The sequence below is a fragment of the Coptis chinensis genome, chromosome 5 (genome assembly GCF_015680905.1).
Source record: "Coptis chinensis isolate HL-2020 chromosome 5, ASM1568090v1, whole genome shotgun sequence".
Classification (NCBI taxonomy): Eukaryota; Viridiplantae; Streptophyta; class Magnoliopsida; order Ranunculales; family Ranunculaceae; genus Coptis; species Coptis chinensis.
Window position 1 is genome coordinate 66,446,839 of NC_141460.1, and position 18,811 is coordinate 66,465,649.

An 18,811-nucleotide genomic window follows, 5' to 3' on the forward strand; every position below is an offset into this window, starting at 1 on the left:
CAGCTTTCACATCATAATTTCCGGGAAACACTGACGAGTAAGGTCACTTAGGCAAGTCTAAAAATTTTAAGATTTTGACAGGAGTATCTATCATAAGTTAGGAGTTTATAGAAAATTTTTTAAGAGTTTTTGATTTGTTTTGACCATCTAGCTAGTTGATTGTTTTCAGTGTGTTTCTGCAGTTTGGCAACACTTAATTTATGGAACAACAGCCGATAAGGAGGGTTTGTAGAACGCCAATTGCTCCAAAGTTTTTACTGGAAACTGCATGATCTGTCAAAAGTCTTAGTAAAATTTTGGCGATTTTTGGCTCTGTTTTGATTGGTTAACCATTCGATTGTTTGTGTTGTGTCCGAAAACTGTTTCACAAAATTTGCAGGGCAGTAGAAAAACTTTCATAAGTTTGATTGATTTGAAATTTTACAGGAGACTTACTGGACGTCTTAGCAAACTACTATAAAAATTTCAAATTTTTTAGGACACGCTCACGCCCTTTTAAAACTATCATTTGAGCGGGTCTGCCCTCGTGTTACTGGAATATTTTTGCAACAAGATACCTTGAAACCAGCTTTTGTTTACCCTATATACTTGAGCGCCCGCCCCCCGGATGGAAGCCCAATTTTCACAAGTTAGTCACCGGCTCTCATTTTGTTCATATTTATATATATATTCAGTGTTTCTAACTTCTTAAATACACTGGGATTGCGTATACAAGACGCTATTCACACGTGTAGCAAGGAGGCATTCAGGTACTCCTTCCACTCTTCATTTCTTTAGTCAGAGGAGTTTAGGCTTGTTTTTTGTAAACACAATACCACACGCCTATCTAGAATTTCACACACTACACTTGCATCAATGGCTAAAGAACCCAATACTCCTCTCTCTGATTTTTATAAATCACTAAACAATGGCCCTAAGTCATGCATCATTCTTGCAGACCTAGTAGGGGATTTTCAAATTCCCCCGAATATATTTAACTTGTTACCAGTTTTCCATGGTTTATACCACGAGAAGCCTTATCAACACATGCGTAGGATAGAACAAGTTCTCACTACATTCCATCATCCTAGCGTAAGTCCGTATCAAGTTAAACTTAGTGTGTTTCCATTCAACCTAGCTGACAAGGCGGTGTCTTGGTTAACTGCCCAAACGCCAAACTCTGTAGACTCATGGGCTAATCTTGTTTAATTATTCATGGAACAGTTTTACCCACCACTGAAGACAGATGAAATGCTTCAAAAGATTCATTTCTTCTGCCAGAATCCTCATGAATCCTTTTAAGAGGCCTGGAATCGTTTCACTGATCTTCTCATTGAATGCCCGCATCATAAGCTTGCGAAAGACACGCTTGTCCGTGCCTTCTTCAAGGGGCTTCCGCATTATCATAAAGAGGTTCTAGATATCATGAATGGGGTTAGTAAAGGAGTCTTGGAGGTTTATAAATTCTTAGAAGATCAATCTAAGAGAAACAACAATTGGGGAGGTAATGACTCTTCCCGCTCCACTCTTTATTCTTTTGAGGTTAAACCTGATCTCGAGCTTAAAACTCTTATCGATGCCCTCACTAAAAAGGTAGATGCCCTCTCTGTTCAACAACAACCCACTCCAATCATGAACATTAATTTTACTAATTGTAATGTCTGTTTTAGTCTTGAGCATTTCAACTTCTATTGTCCTCTTTTCTATGCACAACCGCCACCACAACCGTCAAAGTTCAACCAGTTAACTCAACCTCAAGGACAAGGAAACTTAAGTAATCAGAATAGAGGTTTAGTGCCCATGACCCAAAACTATCAACATCAAGACATGAACGCTCAACAAGCCTTAATTCCAGTTCAACCATCTATAGACGAAGTAGTAGTGACCTTGTTGGAAAAACAAAATGAAATTATGCAACAAAACTCCAACTTAATGAAAAATCAGCATGATCATAACTCTAAGATGATGCAACAAACAATGCAAATGATATAGTCTTTGTGCCAAAAGGTTATTGACATGTCTCCTAACCAAAATAATAACCAAACAGGCGTGTTTCCAGGTCAAACAGTGCCTAATCCTAAGTCAACAAACACCGCCTTCGAAATAAACAGTATTCAGTGTAATAGTAATATAACCCCAGGGGACCTACATGCAGTCACTACCCTTCGTTCAGGTAGAGTAGTTGATAACAAAGTGACTATGCTTATAGATCTTCCGCAAACGGAAGATGAAAATGAAACCATACCGAATACTGTCATAGAAACTGGAGACCCTACAACTGTAGAAGTTCCAATCCAACCACAACCAAAAGGTACAACCATACTAAGTACCACCATAGAAATTGATGGTCCTACACCTGTAGAGGTTCCAATATGGACACCTAGATGGAAAACGGCTACCAATAAAGCAAAGACTAATAATACTTTTGAACCTTATGCTAAATATAGAGGTATCAGGTGGCTCTTTAGGTAGTTCTTGAGAGGGTGGATCATCACAGGCTCTTAGAAACTCGTCGAATTCCTCATCTAGGTTGTTCGCATCCATATAATTATGGTATTCATCTCCATCTTTGAGGAATTCATCTATCTCGTCTATTGTGAGGTTTAGTCCATCTCTTGTAGGGTCGGATGGTTGGGTGGAAAATTATTTTGCTAGTTCAGTTATGTTCAAGGAGTCAAAATTGTGATCTTTGTCTTCTTCCATAAGAGGGGTATCTACTAGTGTGGGGACAAGATCGTTGGAAGCAGTAATGTGATATACAAAACTCTCAATAGACTTAACTTCACCTTTTACAAGAAAACCTAGTTGTCTCTGCTTTCGTCTAAACATGTTAACTTCCACAGAAAGATTTCCAAAATAAAGAGTCATTGAGCCATCCTGACAATTGATTTGGGCATTGGCGGTTGCCAAGAAAGGACGCCCTAAGATGATGGGAATAGAATCATGAGCAGCTTCTGTGTCAAGAATAACAAAGTCGGCTGGATAGTAAAAATCCTGCACTTTAACGAGAATGTTTTCAACTACACCCTTGGGATACGTAATAGAACGATCGGCTAACTGCAAAATCATTTTAGTTGGTTGAAGTTTTGTTAGACCCAGTTGTTTATATAATAAAAAGGGAGTAAGTTAACACTCGCTCCCAGGTCTAATAAAGTAGTTGTTATGAAGGTATCACCTAAGGTGCATTGTACAGTAGGATGACCAGGGTCCTTGTACTTAACAATTCCGTTATGTTAAGATAAAGAGGGATATTGTTCAGTTAAGAAGGCTTCATTGGGTATGTTAGTTTTTCTCTTCTTGGTGCACAACTATTTTAGAAATTTAGCGTGTCCAGGTAGACTTTTTATAGCATCTAGAAAAGGTAGGTTTATAGTCAGATTTTTAAACACTTCCCTAATCTCATCAAAATTTTCGTCCTTTTTAGACACAATTAGTCTCTCGGGATACGATGGTTTATCTCTATATTTAGCAATATTATTAGTCTTTGCTTTATCTCTAGCCGTTTTCCATCTAGGTGTCCATATTGGAACCTCTACAGGTGTAGGGTCTTCAATTTCTATTATTGGGTCTTGTAAGGTTTTCCCTTTTGGTTGTGGTTTAACTGGTACTTCTACAGTTGTAGGGTCTTTAGTTTCTATTACAGTATTTGGTATGGTTTCATTTTCAGCTTCTGTTTGCTGGTGGTCTTCAGGCATAATTACTTTATTATCAACTACTTTCCCTGAACGAAGGGTAGTGACTGCCTGTAGGTCCCCTTGGTTTATATTACCATTACAGTGAATACTATTTATTTCAAAGGCGGTGTTTGTTGACTTAGGATTAGGCACTCCTTGACCTGGAAACATGCCTGTTTGGTTATTATTTTGGTTAGGAGACATGTCAATAACCTTTTGGCACAAAGACTGCATCATTTGCATAATTTGTTTCATCATATTAGAGTTTTGATCATGCTGATCTTTCATCAAGTTGGAGTTTTGTTGCATAATTTGATTTTGTTTTTCAACAAGGTCACTACTACTACTTTTGTAGATGGTTGAACTGGAATTAAGGCTTGTTGAGCGTTCATGTCTTGATGTTGATAGTTCTGGGTCATGGGCACTAAATCTCTATTCTGGTTACCTAAGTTCCCTTGTCCTTGATGTTGAGTTAACTAGTTGAAGTGTGATGGTTGTGGTGGTGGTTGTGCATAGACAAGAGGACAATAGAAGTTGGAATGGTCAAGACTAAAATAGACATTACAACGAATAGAGTTAATGTTCATGACAGGAGTGGGTTGTTGTTTAACAGAGATGACATCTACCTCTTTAGTGACGGCATCGATAAGAGTTGTAAGCTCGGAATTAGGTTTAACCTCAAAAGAAGGAGTGGAGCGGGAAGAGTCGTTACCTCCCCAATTGTTGTTCCTCTTAGATTGATCTTCTAAGAATGTATAAGCCTCCAAGGCTCCTTTACTAAGAAAACTACCGCCAGTTATGATATCTAGAACCTCCTTATGACGATGTGAAAGCCCCTTGAAGAAAGCACGAACAAGCGTGTCTTTCGCAAGATTATGATGTAGGCATTCAATGAGAAGATCAGTGAAATGATTCCAGGCCTTTGAAAGGGATTCATGAGAATTCCGGCGGAAGAAATGAATCTTGTGAAGCATTTCATCTGTCTTTAGTGGTGGGTAAAACTGTTCCATGAACAAATGAACAAGTTGAGCCCATGAGTCCACAGAGTTTGGCGTTTGGGTAGTTAACCAAGACGCCGCCTTGTCGGCTAGGGTGAAAGGAAACACCCTAAGTTTAACTTGATCTGGACTTATGCTAGGATGATGGAATGTAGTGAGAACTTGCTCTATCCTACGCATATGCTAGTAAGGTTTCTCGTGGTCTAAACCATGAAAAATTGGTAACAAGTTAAATATATTAGGGGGAATTCGAAAGTCCCCCACTAGGACTGCAAGAACGATGTACGACTTAGGGCCATTGTTTAGGGCTTTATAAAAATCAGAGAGAGGAGTCTCTTGTTCTTTAGCCATTGATGCAGGTGTAGTGTGTGAAATTCTAAATAGGCGTGTGGTATTTATGTCTACAAAAAACAAGCCTGATTATACTAGAATTAAAACTCCTCTGACAGAAGTGGCGAGGAGTGGAAGAAGGAGTACCTGAATGCCTCCTTGCTACGCGTTTGAATAGCGTCTTGTATACACGATCTCAGTGTTTGTATGATGTTAGAAACACTGAATAACTTGAAGAAATGAAAATTTGGACTGACCTGTGAAAATCGAGCTGCTCCAGAAGAGGGCGCAGGTCGCGCTCCTGTCTAACTCAAGTTCCAGGTGGTTGAATGCGGGGCGCGCTTGGAAATAGGCTACCTAGGGCGCGGGTCGCGTTCGTGCTTGGCACAATGTCCAGGTGGTTGAACATGGGGCGTGCTTGTGCTTGACACAATGTCCAGGCGGTTGAGTGCGAGGCGCGCTCCAAAAAATTTGAAATTTTTATAGTAGTTTGCTAAGACTTCTATCAAGTAGCTAGTAAAATTTCAGATCAATTAGAGCTATGAAAGTCCTTCTACTGCCTTTCAAAGTTTGTGAAATAGTTTTCGAACACAATTCAAACAACTGAACGGTTAACCAATCAAAATAGAGACAAAAATCTCCAAAATTTTAATGGAGACTCCTGAAAGACCATGTATATTCCTGTAAAACGTTTAGAGCAATTGGACTTCTACAAACCCTCCTTGCTGGCTATTGTTCCAGAAATTAAGTGTTTGCAAAACTGCAGAAATACACTGGAAACACTCCTCTAGTTAGGAGGTTAAAACAAATAAAAAACTCGTAAAATTTTTATTGAAACCTCCTGACTTAGGATAGATACTCCTGTAAAAAGTTTAGAATTTTTGGAACTGCCTAAGTAACCTTACTTGTCTGTTTTTCAAGAACTTACGGTTTGCAAACTGAAATGCAGCACTGTAAAGATCGTATTTGTTCACAAGGTAAAACAATTAGGAAAAATATGAAAAAATTACAGTAAATCAATAACACCTTAAAGATTACGCCTGTAAATTTTCAGAATTTTTCAAAATTTACAAATACCTTTACTGCAGTATTTTTCTCTGTGAATCTGCAGCCCCTATGCCTAAAACAGTGAACAGTTCCAAAAATTCAAGAAATAAGAATGAAAAATTAAAAGGGTGGGTAGGTAGAGAATGGGGGATTGCCCCTTGAATTTAAGCAATTGAATTCTTGTCTTGAACGAGATTAAGATGGCAGCAGCGCCATTTGATAACCCGTAAATACTCAACTAGATTACTCTAACCTTATTCTTACGGTTTATCAATTATTTATTTCCTACTCTCACATATATATATTCATGCAATATATAGAGTACGGAATCGTTCCACTCTTAAACTATCAAGACATAAATGGAATTCATGCAATATATAGAGTACGGAATCGTTCCACTCTTAAACTATCAAGACATAAATGGAATTCAACTAATCAAACACAAGGAACAATGGTGAGAGTAATGAGATGTGAAATTTCTATTCTAAATAACAACTATTCTAACAAGCAATCATCCTCACATGACTTCCTTAACCTCCTCTAATGGAGGTTTTAGCCTAATATCATTATACTATCATTCCCAACACAAGAACAATAATAATAAGTCATAATTTAATAACTAATTTAAACTTTATAAATCTAATTTTAACAATAGTCTAAGAATCAAAATGAAGACAACCTAATTTATGAATTTAAAACAACTAAAGCTAAATAAGAATTTAATCAATAATTAAATTGAAATGAAAACTAATACTTTATTATAAAACTAATAGTGATTCTAAATAATAATCTACTTTCTTCTAACACTAATTAATTGAAGGTAAAAACTAGATCTAAAACAAGCTATTCTAACTAATTAATGGAGTCTAACCTAATTTTCTAATCTAGATCTAGGTTATCTTAAGAGTTAAGTCTTCTCCATACAAATGGAGGAGACCAGATCCACTTTTTCGTGCATGGGCTAAGGAGCCATGTTTTGGGCCGGAAAATAGAGCCCAAACCCCAATTTCTTCAGTCCACAGAGGCCTTTTCAATTAGATTTGACTTCCATAGACTTTTTACCCACTTTTGCTCCTCTGATTGGGTCAAGGGTTGGACCATTGGAAAGCTCCTTCCGAGTCAGTCGTTTTAACATAAGGGAGGCCCAATTTCGAGGTCTGAGTCCAAAGATACAACCTTTGGAAGTTCTGCTGACTTTTATGCGCTGTTTCTGCCCGCGTTGACTTTGACTTTTCAGCTTTGACTGGGCTTTAAAAAGGCTTTTTCTCCATGAATTTTGACCTTTTATCATAGAAATTCTTAGCGACCAACCCTTGCTCCTTTATCTCGCAAAAGGGACGCATTTCTGCACATATTCGACTCCAATGCCTGAAATACACAAAAGCAGGATAACAGTCCTAACTCTTACTTATTAATCACATAATTGGTCTAAAGCAATATTGTTAAAGGGGTTAAAACTACAGTTTTGGGCTCTTATTAGGCTTTAAACATAGAACTTCCTCGGCAATCATCTTGACTCATTTTCTATGCAAAATGACATCTTTAAGCACATAAACAGCTTCAAGACCTGAAATACATAAAAACACGTAAACATTACTAACTTTTATTTATTATAAACATAATTGTCCTAAATAGAATATTATTAAGGGGGTTTAAACTACACTTTTGGGTGCTTATCAACACCCTCACACTGTTTGGTTCAAAGTTCAAACGACCAGTTCAGATCGTTTGGTTTTAAACCTAAACGACTTCACTATGTCGTTTGGGGTAAAATCAAATTAAATCAAATTACACTTATTCCAAATTACATTAAAATATCATATTGACAACATTAAACAACTTAGTCGATCACTCGATTGCCACCCGAATCAACTTAGTCGATCACTCGATTTCCAAATAAAAAAAAATAAAATCAAAGCCCAAACATTATTTACAAATAACATCAAAATAAAATCAAAATACACTTGTTCCAAATTACATCAAAATAACATGTCAAACATTATTTACAAATAACATCAAAATAAAATGAAATTACACTTGTTCCAAATTACATCAAAATATCATATCGACAACATTGAACAACTTAGTCGATAATATGTATTGTTGGGTCTTCAATGGGCTCGTCTTCCCATATTAGATTGGGAGTGTTCAATGCCATAAATTGCAATTTCCTTGCTATGAATGCCAAATTCCAACTTTTAGTAATATCATATCGAGCTCTAAGCCATTGCCGCATTACTGGAGGAACTAGACAATCTTGAACAAATTCAAGATGGACAAAATGATTTCCACCAACATGTGCGCTACCAAACACTTTTTTCACTCTTTTAGAATTTGCTTAGGTTCTCAGCGGCATGATAAGGAAGCACTGATGACGTTCTAAATGCAGAAGGACAACATTAAATCTTGAATCAAATATGTATCCAACAAAGGGCATGCTTATCCACTTATTTAAGGGTGCATAACCTTCTTCATTTGGGATTATTTTCTTCATATAAATAGCCTCATTTTGACTGTACAAAGTACAATAAAGGGGGAGGTGGTCAATAAGCTCTTGGTACAACTCATTTCTCATCTATGGCTAATCTTTTTGACTTCTTCCTAATGCAATGTACAAAGCTCTATAACCGCAGTTGCCATTGCCAACAGGGTCATTGACTCTAACAATATATTTGTGCATTTCTTCAGGAATATCTAACCCATAATTCTTAGGACCCCTCGTCTTTCCAAAGTCTACCCCATCTTTTATATTTTGTGGCGTGGTTGTTTTTGGAGAAGCGTTATTTCTTGGTGTGGTTGTTTTTGGTGTTTTTGGAGAAGGCTTCTTCTTTGGTGTGGTATGGGTGTTTTTGGAAAAGGCTTATTTCTTGGTATGGTGTGGGTGTTTTGGGTGGGCATATTGTTTTGTTGTGACGAGACCTACTCCTCATGGTCACGTTGAGAGTGTTCAAAATGAGATGGATCTCATTTTGAAGAGTTATTATCTCTAGTTGGAAGCTTTCTCTTGCAGCTACCTTTCGGCCAACCTTTAATTTTTGCTTCCTCACGAGACGATACTAGCCATGTACTTTCTGGTACGACAATCTCCATAAGCTTCCTAATCATAACTCTCTACTCTTTTTCAAAAACCATTGCAAACCTTTTCATGAACAAGTCTATTGAAGGTTTAACATCGGGACCAACACCCACTGGCACATTGGGAGAAGCAGACAATATTTTCCAAAAGAGGTTGATAGGAGTCAAAGGGATGGACCACTCTTGTTCTTCAAACTCAATTAATTCATGAGCACATGGCAGTCCATGGCTCGTGTGCAAATAACACCAACACTTGATCACTCTATCTTTAACACGTTTTACATAGGTATCTATTTCTTCAAATAGTAAGTCTAAACATTTGCATGAGAGAAGGCCTTTGAGTTCACAAAACAAAGGAATCTGGTAGTGGTGCTAAGTTACAATCATACTCCTCTCGAAAGTAGCTCTAATCTCGGACATCTAGATCTCTAGAATCGGGTGGATTAAGCTAAATGATAAGCACCCAAAAGTGTAGTTTAAACCCAGGGCCGGCTCTGCGGGCAGGCTAACTAGGCGGTTGCCTAGGGCCCCCAGTTTGTTGGTCAAATTTTGGGCCCCCAAGTATAATCGTATACCCACTAGACCACATGTAAATGACTCAAGGTTGTTCAGTCCAGTCAAATTATGTGCAATCCAGTTCACTCAAACATTGGCCCACGTCTTCTTATGTAAAAGACTTATTTTTTTTCTCAATAATATAGACCCATTTTAAGATACTCGCCTTGGGCCCCTCAAAGTTAAGGGTCGGCCTTGCCCTTAATAGTATTATATTTAGGCTAATTATGTTTATAATAAATAAGAGTTAGTAATGTTTACGTGTTTTTGTGTATTCCAGGTTTTAAAGTTGTTTATGTGCTTAAAGACGTCATTTTGCATGGAAAACGAGTCAAGATGATTGCTGAGTAAGTTCTAGCCCAAGAATTATGAAGAAAAGCCTTTTTTCAAGCCCAGTCAAAGTAAATTCGGGTATAAAAAGAACATAAAAATCAATAGAACTTCAAATGGGCATATCTTTGGACTAGAGCATCGGAATTGGGTTTACTTTATGTCAAAACGACCGTCTCGGAATAAGCTTTCTAATGAACCTAGTCTTGTCCAAATTAGAACTGTAAAAGTGGATGAAAAGGGCACTAAAGCAATTTTCAGTAGTTGTGGCCTATTTAGACTTAACTTAATGGACTTTGGGCTCACTTTAGAGGCCTAAAGTCCTCATTTTTTGGGCAATGCACGAAAATATAACCCTAACCCTCTCCTATATAAAGAGGGTTAAGGCTAAACTTATTTTTCCTTCCTCCCCATTTGTTTAGTTGTAATTAAGGTTCTCTCTCTCTCTCTCTCTCTCTCCATCTTTAGTTTAGTTTAGGGTTAATTAATTAGTTTAGTTTTGTAGCCTCCATTAAACCTTTAATAAAAATACCTTCAGGTTCTTTTATTATTCTTTCTCTTTATTGTTTTAGTAGAATAAATCCGATGAAATAAGGCTAAACCTCCAAATAGAGGAGGTTTTATGAAGCTTATGTGAGGATTATGTTTGTTTAATCTTAGTTGTTGGTTTTAATCAAGTTCTTCAAGTTTGGTTCTTATGAATTTTAGAGATAAAATTCATAAGAATTGAACTAGAGATTAGAAACTCCATCAAAGAGATTTGTAGAGGTGCTAATCTCTCATGCTAGTGAAGCTAAGGTTAGAGATAACTTGGTGTTCACTAGGGATCAATAAAACTAAATCATTGATTAGGTTAAATGGTTGTTTGAATCATATAGGTGGATTAACTGCTCTCTATTATCTTTCTCATCCATCAATTTACTGTTTTAGAATATTTAATTTACTGTTTTGATATCATATTACTCTCATTAGTTAATAGTTGTTTAGTCTAGATTCGTGAATAATACGTGTAAGCAAGAGTGGAGAACACGATTACTCCCTATATTCTATGAATTTGAGAGTATAATATATTGATTGATAGCTTGATTTAAGTACTGTTCTAACTACTATTTTCACATTATCAAATCTTAGTTATCAATAAACATATTCAAAAAATCATGACAATTTGTATTTCCTAGTACATGCTTCACCTGAGCATGAGACCCTTCAACTCTATTGGTCGTTGTACTCCCAAAGTAAATGTGTTGGTCAGTCCAACAACATACGAATCGATCCCTATGAGGAAACCAAGTCTCTCGCAAATAACTAACAAAATTGGAGTACTTAACCCTATAATATTTTTCCAAAGCATCCCATATAAATTGGAAAATAACCTCTGTCTTCGATTTGACTACAGTGTTCCATGAGAACTGGGCCTTCTCTATAAGTTCTATGCTTGGAAAACTATCATAACATTTTGAAAAGACGCATGTAACGATATGCCATCTACATAGATGCTTGTGTGCATTATGGAAAACTTTATCAACGACACTAATCAGGGCCAAGTCCCTGTCAGACACGATCACGGATGAGCTTTTGCGACTAAGCAAGCCACTAAACTGATGTAGGGCCCCACTCATAGTCGACTATTATTTCAGACTGAAGCAGCACCTAACATACGGTGAAAGACTTTGTTCCTTGTTAAACTCACCCCAACAAACTGTACGAAAGGCCACCGATACTTGTTAGTTTTGTAGGTAGCGTTTAACATGAAAACTGTTGGAAAAGTCCGAGCCAACTTAACACCTTTTGGATGGGCCCATAACAACCCTGTTATCTCCTCGGTATTCTCATCCTCTCTCAACTCCTCAAAATAATATTCTTTTGCTAACAACTCACGCAATCTCTGCAATTGTGTGAGACCGTTCATATCCAATCTCCTCACCTTCGCGCCTTACAGTATAGACTTGGGATATACTAGATATGTTTTCATGATACCTATTCTTGATGGAATCCAAAATTTGTTTAGGATTTATTCCACACTTACTCATCTTTAACAAGTACTTGAACTCTGGAACGGTCAGACAAGTAGCAAATGCATGTCCTTCAAGGGTCTTTGCCAATACATGGTTGTGAATACGATTTCTAACTTATATTTTCCAACTATCGACAGTGCCGCATTGGAAAACATATTTTAACTTAAATGGACATCCCGATTTCTTGGTTATCGACTTTCTCTTATTAGCCCTCCCTTCGCCTTCCTTCTTGTGTGACCGATACACACCCGAGCACTCGCAAGCCAAATTCAATCTTGCTACTCAGTTTTCCTTAGCATACTCTGACTTTTCAATTACCACAATCACATTAACTTGTTTTCCTCTAACGGTTGCCCAACCAATTACCTCACTATGTGTATGAAATAGCTAAACACATAACAACTATTATTAATACACTAATAAAATTACATTTAGAAAAAAAAAATGAAATCAATGCCTACTCCATCATATCTCTTCCATAGTAAATATTTATGTTGTATCATTTAAAATCGATTGACAATCCACGTCATTCGAGTTTGCAGAGGATCGGTTGCTCGGATCGCGACAAAGGATCCTACATATAGAATAAAACAAGAGTCTACAACAATTTGTGTAATGAGGGATTTCAAAGTCACCAATAAAAATGAACTTCTCACTAAATTTAGTCCAAACGACCCAACCACATCGGCCAATAGGGTCCCTAAACAACCCAGCCATGTAGTTCCATAGAGGGTCTAAACGACCCATCCATGTCGGCTATTAGAGTCTCCAAACAACCCAGAGGTGTCGTTTGGGCTCGGGTTCTAAATGTTGTTGATTGATTGATTGATTGATTTAGGTGTTTTGCATTCATTCATTCATTCAATCAATCAAGTGTTTTGCATTCATTCTAATCAATGCTCTCTTGTAGATTTATTCATTCATTCAATCAATCAAGTGTTTTGTATTCATTCTAATCAAGTATTACTTCATTATTTAGGTTTGGTTGTCTTTGTCGTCGACGATTTCTCGGCATCTCATTTGCTCGACTAGTTGCATCTTCTATTTCTTCAACTTCTTCACCTTCAACATTTTTTGCCACTTATTCACTTTCCATTGGTTATTCTTCACTTTCAACATTTCTTATATTTTCTCCTTCTCTAATTTGTTGTTGCACCTCAAGCATTACCTCAAATGTTTCTTTTCATCTTCGTGTTCTATTTAGGATTTTGATTGAGTATGAAAATAATAAGGAGTAAATGAGAAACTTGAGTATTTGTTTAAGTATGAAAAAATGAGTAAGGAGTAAATGAGAAACTTGAGTATTCTATGTAAAGATATTTGAAATTTTGATATATTTCGAATAATTGAGTGAAATATGTTTGTAAACCCTAAACCCCAAACTAGTTTATTATTCACAATTGAAAAAGAAAATGGAAAATAACAAGTTTAGATATAAAACAAATTATTATTTTAGATTTAGATAATTGAGTGAAATATGTTTGAAATTAATTTTTTTTATGTCGGTACAAAATTTGTAAACCCTAAACCTCAAAACTATTTTATAATCCACAATTGAAAAAAGAAAATAGAAAATAACAAGTTTAGATATAAAACAAATTATTATTTCGAATAATTGAATAAAATATGCTGGTACGAAATTTGTAAACCTTGAACCCTAAACCCTAAACCCCAAACCCTAAACTAGTTTATGATTCACAATTTGAAAAAGAAAATGAAAAATAACAAGTTTAGATATAAAACAAATTATTATTTCGAATAATTGAGTGAAATATGTTGGTACGAAATTTGTAAACCCTGAACCCTAAACCCCAAACCATAAACCCCAAACTAGTTTATGATTCACAATTGAAAATAAAATAAAAAATAACATGGTTAGATATAAAACAAATTATTATTTTAGATTTTGGCATATTTGATTACATTATTTTAGATTTTGGCAAGTTTGATTACATGTTTTAACTTGGTTATATAGATATTATGTCATAACAGATAAAGAGTGCATGTAATTGTGTTGGTGCAACTAATTGTATTGTTCCTAACCCAATTTTTTAAATCGGATTTCAATTTTGCTAATTCAGTTGAGATGTGTTGATCATTGATCATTACTAATTCAATTTTGTAGATCATTGCTTAAATAAATTACTGTACAATTATGATCGATTAATGATTTGTATTATAAGAAAAGTGTTCGGTGTTTATGTATAAGAAAAGTGTAATTGGTGTTTATGTAATCAATTGTTATTGGTTAATCGGGCTAATCATTGGTTAATCAGGAATTTTCTTGGTTTAGAACGTCTCAATTATTTTAGTACAAACGAATCCCCCATGTCGCCCCATAGAAGCCCCTAACGACCCAGCAGTATCGCTTGCATCTGATACCAAACGACATGATCAGACCGTTCCATGGAAGAACTTGCGCGAGCTCTGTCTCAAACGACATGGGCAAGATGTTTGAGTGTACACTCAAATGATATGGGCAAGCCGTTTGAGTGTACACTCAAATGATATGATGGTACCATTTGAGTGTACACTCAAACGACACTCGCAGACCGTTCCATGGAAAAACCAGAAAGTCAATTATCAAATGACTTTGGGGGACCGCATGCATGTACAATGGAACGACATGGTGGTATCATTTGAGTGCACGATATGGGGGTACCGTTTGAATATACACTCAAACGACTCGGGTTTCGTTATGGCGAGACCGGTTGAATTGGTTGTTGGGCCTGGGCTTTGATGGCAAACTTGTAAATTTTTTTTGGGGGGTTGCACAATCCAATTTGATGAGTGCCCAATTAAACTAACAATATTAATCTTTATATATATATATAATAGCAGTCCCTTTTGGAGTGCTGTGAGGGTGTCCACATCGGCAAGGGGATTACTAAACATTAGGAGAGAAAAACTGCGATTCTGCGATACATGTCTCCAACAAAAACTCCAAAACTTAGGGATTCAGTTGAAGAATGCAAGGCTAAGAGTCCTCTCTGCGGACGGAATGAAGCAAAAAACACCACATACTAAAAACCATCTCCCTCTCCCAAATATCCTCCCTACCCCCAAATCTCATCCTCTTCTTTAAATAGATTGACCCAACAACACTAAATCCCATTATAGAAAACATGGAAACCATTTTCACAAGTTTTTAATTAGTTTTAAACCATATTCACAAGTTTTTGAATAGACCCCCTCTTTAGCATTTTTCATCATTTCCTCATCATGGATGAAGATAGCATTCTTACAAAAAGAGATAAAACCAAACTAGCGATTGAAGAACTCCAAGACAAACTGTTAGAAAAACTTATATTTGCACCAGAAAGGAAGGAAATCAACTTGGGAGGCTGAATGATAAAACCCTCAAGGACTGGGATCTAACTGCAGTAGCCAAGTTTTACTGTAAGAGATGGATTCACCTGAGTTCTATAGTAACAAGTCTTCAGCAACAATGGACTACTACAGGTAACTTTCAGATAAATACCTTATCTAAAGGAATTTTTACAATTACTTTCACTGAAAAATGAGTTCTAGAATATGTGATAGAAAATGGTCCTTGGATAGTTCAAGGTTTTGTTTTCTCAGTCATTAAATGGGTTCCCAATATTAGTATAGAGAACATGTTCTTTAATTGGATACCATGTTGGATCCAAGTGATTGGTTTACCGGTGGAACGACATAGTAACAAAGAAAGTTTGGAACAAATAGGAGCAGAAGTAGGCTAGTTCAAGGAAGCATATACCACTATCTTACCAAAACATCATGTCCCACTTGTAAGGATTAAAGTTCTTTTTGATATAAAGAATCAGTTAGTTAGAGAAGTTCTATTCTTCACAAAAAAACCAACCCCTACTTTTCTATCGTTTCTCCACTTTCCTTGGAGGGCTTGATGATCCAATTATAAAGGGTTTTATTTGGTTTTGAATGATCGGTTGAATTTTTTTTTTTGAAGAGCTCTCACTGAGACGAAGAAGGAACTCTTATTGATGATGAAGGATCTCTCCAGGAAAAGAGTCTTAGATTTCCAAGTACTAGTGCCGCATAACAGGTTATGTCAGGGTTTTAGTTATGGATGACTGGTAACTGTTTTGGAGAATTACGAGGTTCGCCTCTTGAATCCATTTGTGTCGATTGATAATGAGATTCAGTTTCCCCCTTTAACAACTTTTGAATTCCATGACAAAAACAATTTTAGTCTACATTGGTGGAGATCTGCTTTTTCCAGTTGAGAGGGTAAAAAAAAAGGAACTCATAAAGCCGAGGGGAGAAGAAAGAGTTTTAGACGGGGAAGAAAGGGGTTTTTCTGAGTGTTGTGACTGAATTGGTTTTGGTTTTTGGGGTTTAACTTTAATTTTGGAGAGGAAACCACAGGTTAGTACGTAGGGGCTGGGTTTATTGAGTTTTTTAGTGTTTTGTTCAATGTAAAGGTTTTTAAGAGCTCTCACTAAGATGAAAAAGGAACTCTCATTGATGATGAAGGATCTCTCCAGGAAAAGAGTCTTAGATTTCCAAGTACCAGTGCTGCACAACATGTTATGTTAGGGTTTTAGTTATGGATGGCTAGTAACTGTTTTGGAGAATTACGAGGTTCACCTCTTGAACCCATTTGTGTCGATTGATAATGAGATCCAGCTTCCCCCTTTAACAACTTTTGAATTCCATGACGAAAACAATTTCAGTCTACATTGGCAGAGATATGTTTTTTCCAGTTGAGAGGGTAAAAAAAAAGTAACTCATAAAGCCGAAAGGGTCTTTGCATGGCTGCTCCTTCTCCATATTCTCTTTTAAATCCAACATGCTCTAGCAATCCCTTCGTCAGGTATGGTTTTTCTGAGTTAAGTCAATCGTTTATAGATTTTTTCAATTATGATTTGAAATTGGATTAGGCGATTGTGGGAAGGTACTGACAAGATTAACGATTTGTAATTAACTGAGCAATAATAATTCTCTTCCTTGATAATATCCATCTTTAGCTTTGTGAGGAAAGTTGGGAGTCTTTGTTAAACACACTTCTTTGCAAAGGCAAATTGCACTGTATTGGTGCAACAACAACGCAGTATTATTGTAAGTTTTTAACAGACAGTAAATTTAATACATTGGGAACCAATTATTGTTGCTGAGAGTAGTGTTGTTGATACTCAAAAGATTCTTTGTCAAGTGAAACAGAGGTATGAAGGTTGCTATGGTTCCCTCTTTAGTTTTTAAAAATGTGAAAGAAACAAGAACTTCTAAAAATGTTATTCTCTCTCCCTCCCCATCTTATTATTCAACAATAAATCTACAAATATTCTTCAATTCTCGATTTGTTACAAGCTCTCATTCTCAATTCATTTTTCAGGTATGGTAGCTCAGTTGTTTTTAAATGTTTATATTCGGACTCTTCATCTATATCAAGTGCGACATTATTAGCTCTATGATGGCTTCTACAGTTGGGTAAGTTCACAAAATATCAAAACCTTAATCTTCATTGGGCAGACAAAAGTCTTTGCTGTTATCGAGCTTATTCTATTCATAGCAATTCTTAGTATGTATAAGGCTCAGACAAAGTTTAAGTTTTGGAAGTTTAGTCTTTTGGTTTAAGTTTACTTACCAAGAGTTGGGGATTCAACCTACTTGGACCGGTTGGATGTGCGGGGCGAGTAGTGTAATATCACGCTCGCGTATTTCAACCCAACTTGGGGGTTGAAGTTCCAATCTTTGACGAACACTTTCTAAGCTTTTACGTATTTTGTTTAATTAATTATTAGTTAATTAGCTAAGCGTAGTTAATTTTCGTATTTACTGCTTTCATAGTTTTAAGCCCACCCACACCTCATTATTAGTTAATTAGCTAAGGCTCAGACAAAGTTTAAGTTTTGGAAGTTTAGTCTTTTGGTTTAAGTTTACTTACAAAGAGTTGGGGATTCAAACTACTTGGACCGGTTGGATGTGCGAGGCGAGTAGTGTAACATCACGTTCACTCATCTCAACCCAACTTGGGGGTTGAAGTTTTAATCTTTTCCGAACATTTTTCAAGCTTTTACTTAATTTGTTTAATTAATCAATAGTTAATTGGCTAAGGCTCAGACAAAGTTTTAGTTTTGGAAGTTTAGTCTTTTGGTTTAAGTTTACTTATCAAGAATTGGGGATTCGACCTACTTAGACCGGTTGGATGTGCGAGGCGAGTAGTGTAACATTACGCTCGTGCATCTTAACCAAACTTGGGGGTTGAAGTTCCAATCTTTGATGAACACTTTCCAAAGCTTTTACGTATTTTGTTTAATTAATCATTAGTTAATTAGCTAAGAGTAGTTAATTTTCGTGTTTACCGCTTTCATAGTTTTAAGCCTACCCACCCCTCATTATTAGTTAATTAGCTAAGGCTCAGACAAAATTTTAATTTTGGAAGTTTACTCTTTCAGGTTTAAGTTTACTTACCAAGAGTTGGGGATTCAACCTACTTGGACCGGTTGGATGTGCGAGGCGAGTAGTGTAACATCACGCTCGCGCATCTCAACCCAACTTGGGCGTTGAAGTTCCAATCTTTAACAAACACTTTCCAAGCTTTTACGTATTTTGTTTTATTAATCATTAGTTAATTAGCTAAGCGTAGTTAATTTTCGTGTTTACTGCTTTTATAGTTTTAAGCACACCCACCCCTCCCCTCATATCCCTTGTGAATTAGTAGCATGTAAAAGACACCCATTGTTTTCAAATATGCATTGATACATGTCTTTATTTTCCTTATATAGTTGGTTTTGCTTCGTTAATTTTTTTTCAACTATTAGCTCTATGATGGCTTTTACAGTTGGGTAAGTTAACAAAATGTCAA

General features: G+C 36.3%; 1 non-coding gene across 1 annotated transcript; it reads right to left on the reverse strand.

The window, feature by feature from the left end:
* Positions 1-1,230: 1,230 nt before the first annotated feature.
* On the reverse strand, positions 1,231-1,335 carry LOC147498433 (small nucleolar RNA R71). The gene has a single exon (XR_015197309.1). It is a non-coding gene; the product is annotated as a small nucleolar RNA R71 (small nucleolar RNA).
* Positions 1,336-18,811: the final 17,476 nt, after the last annotated feature.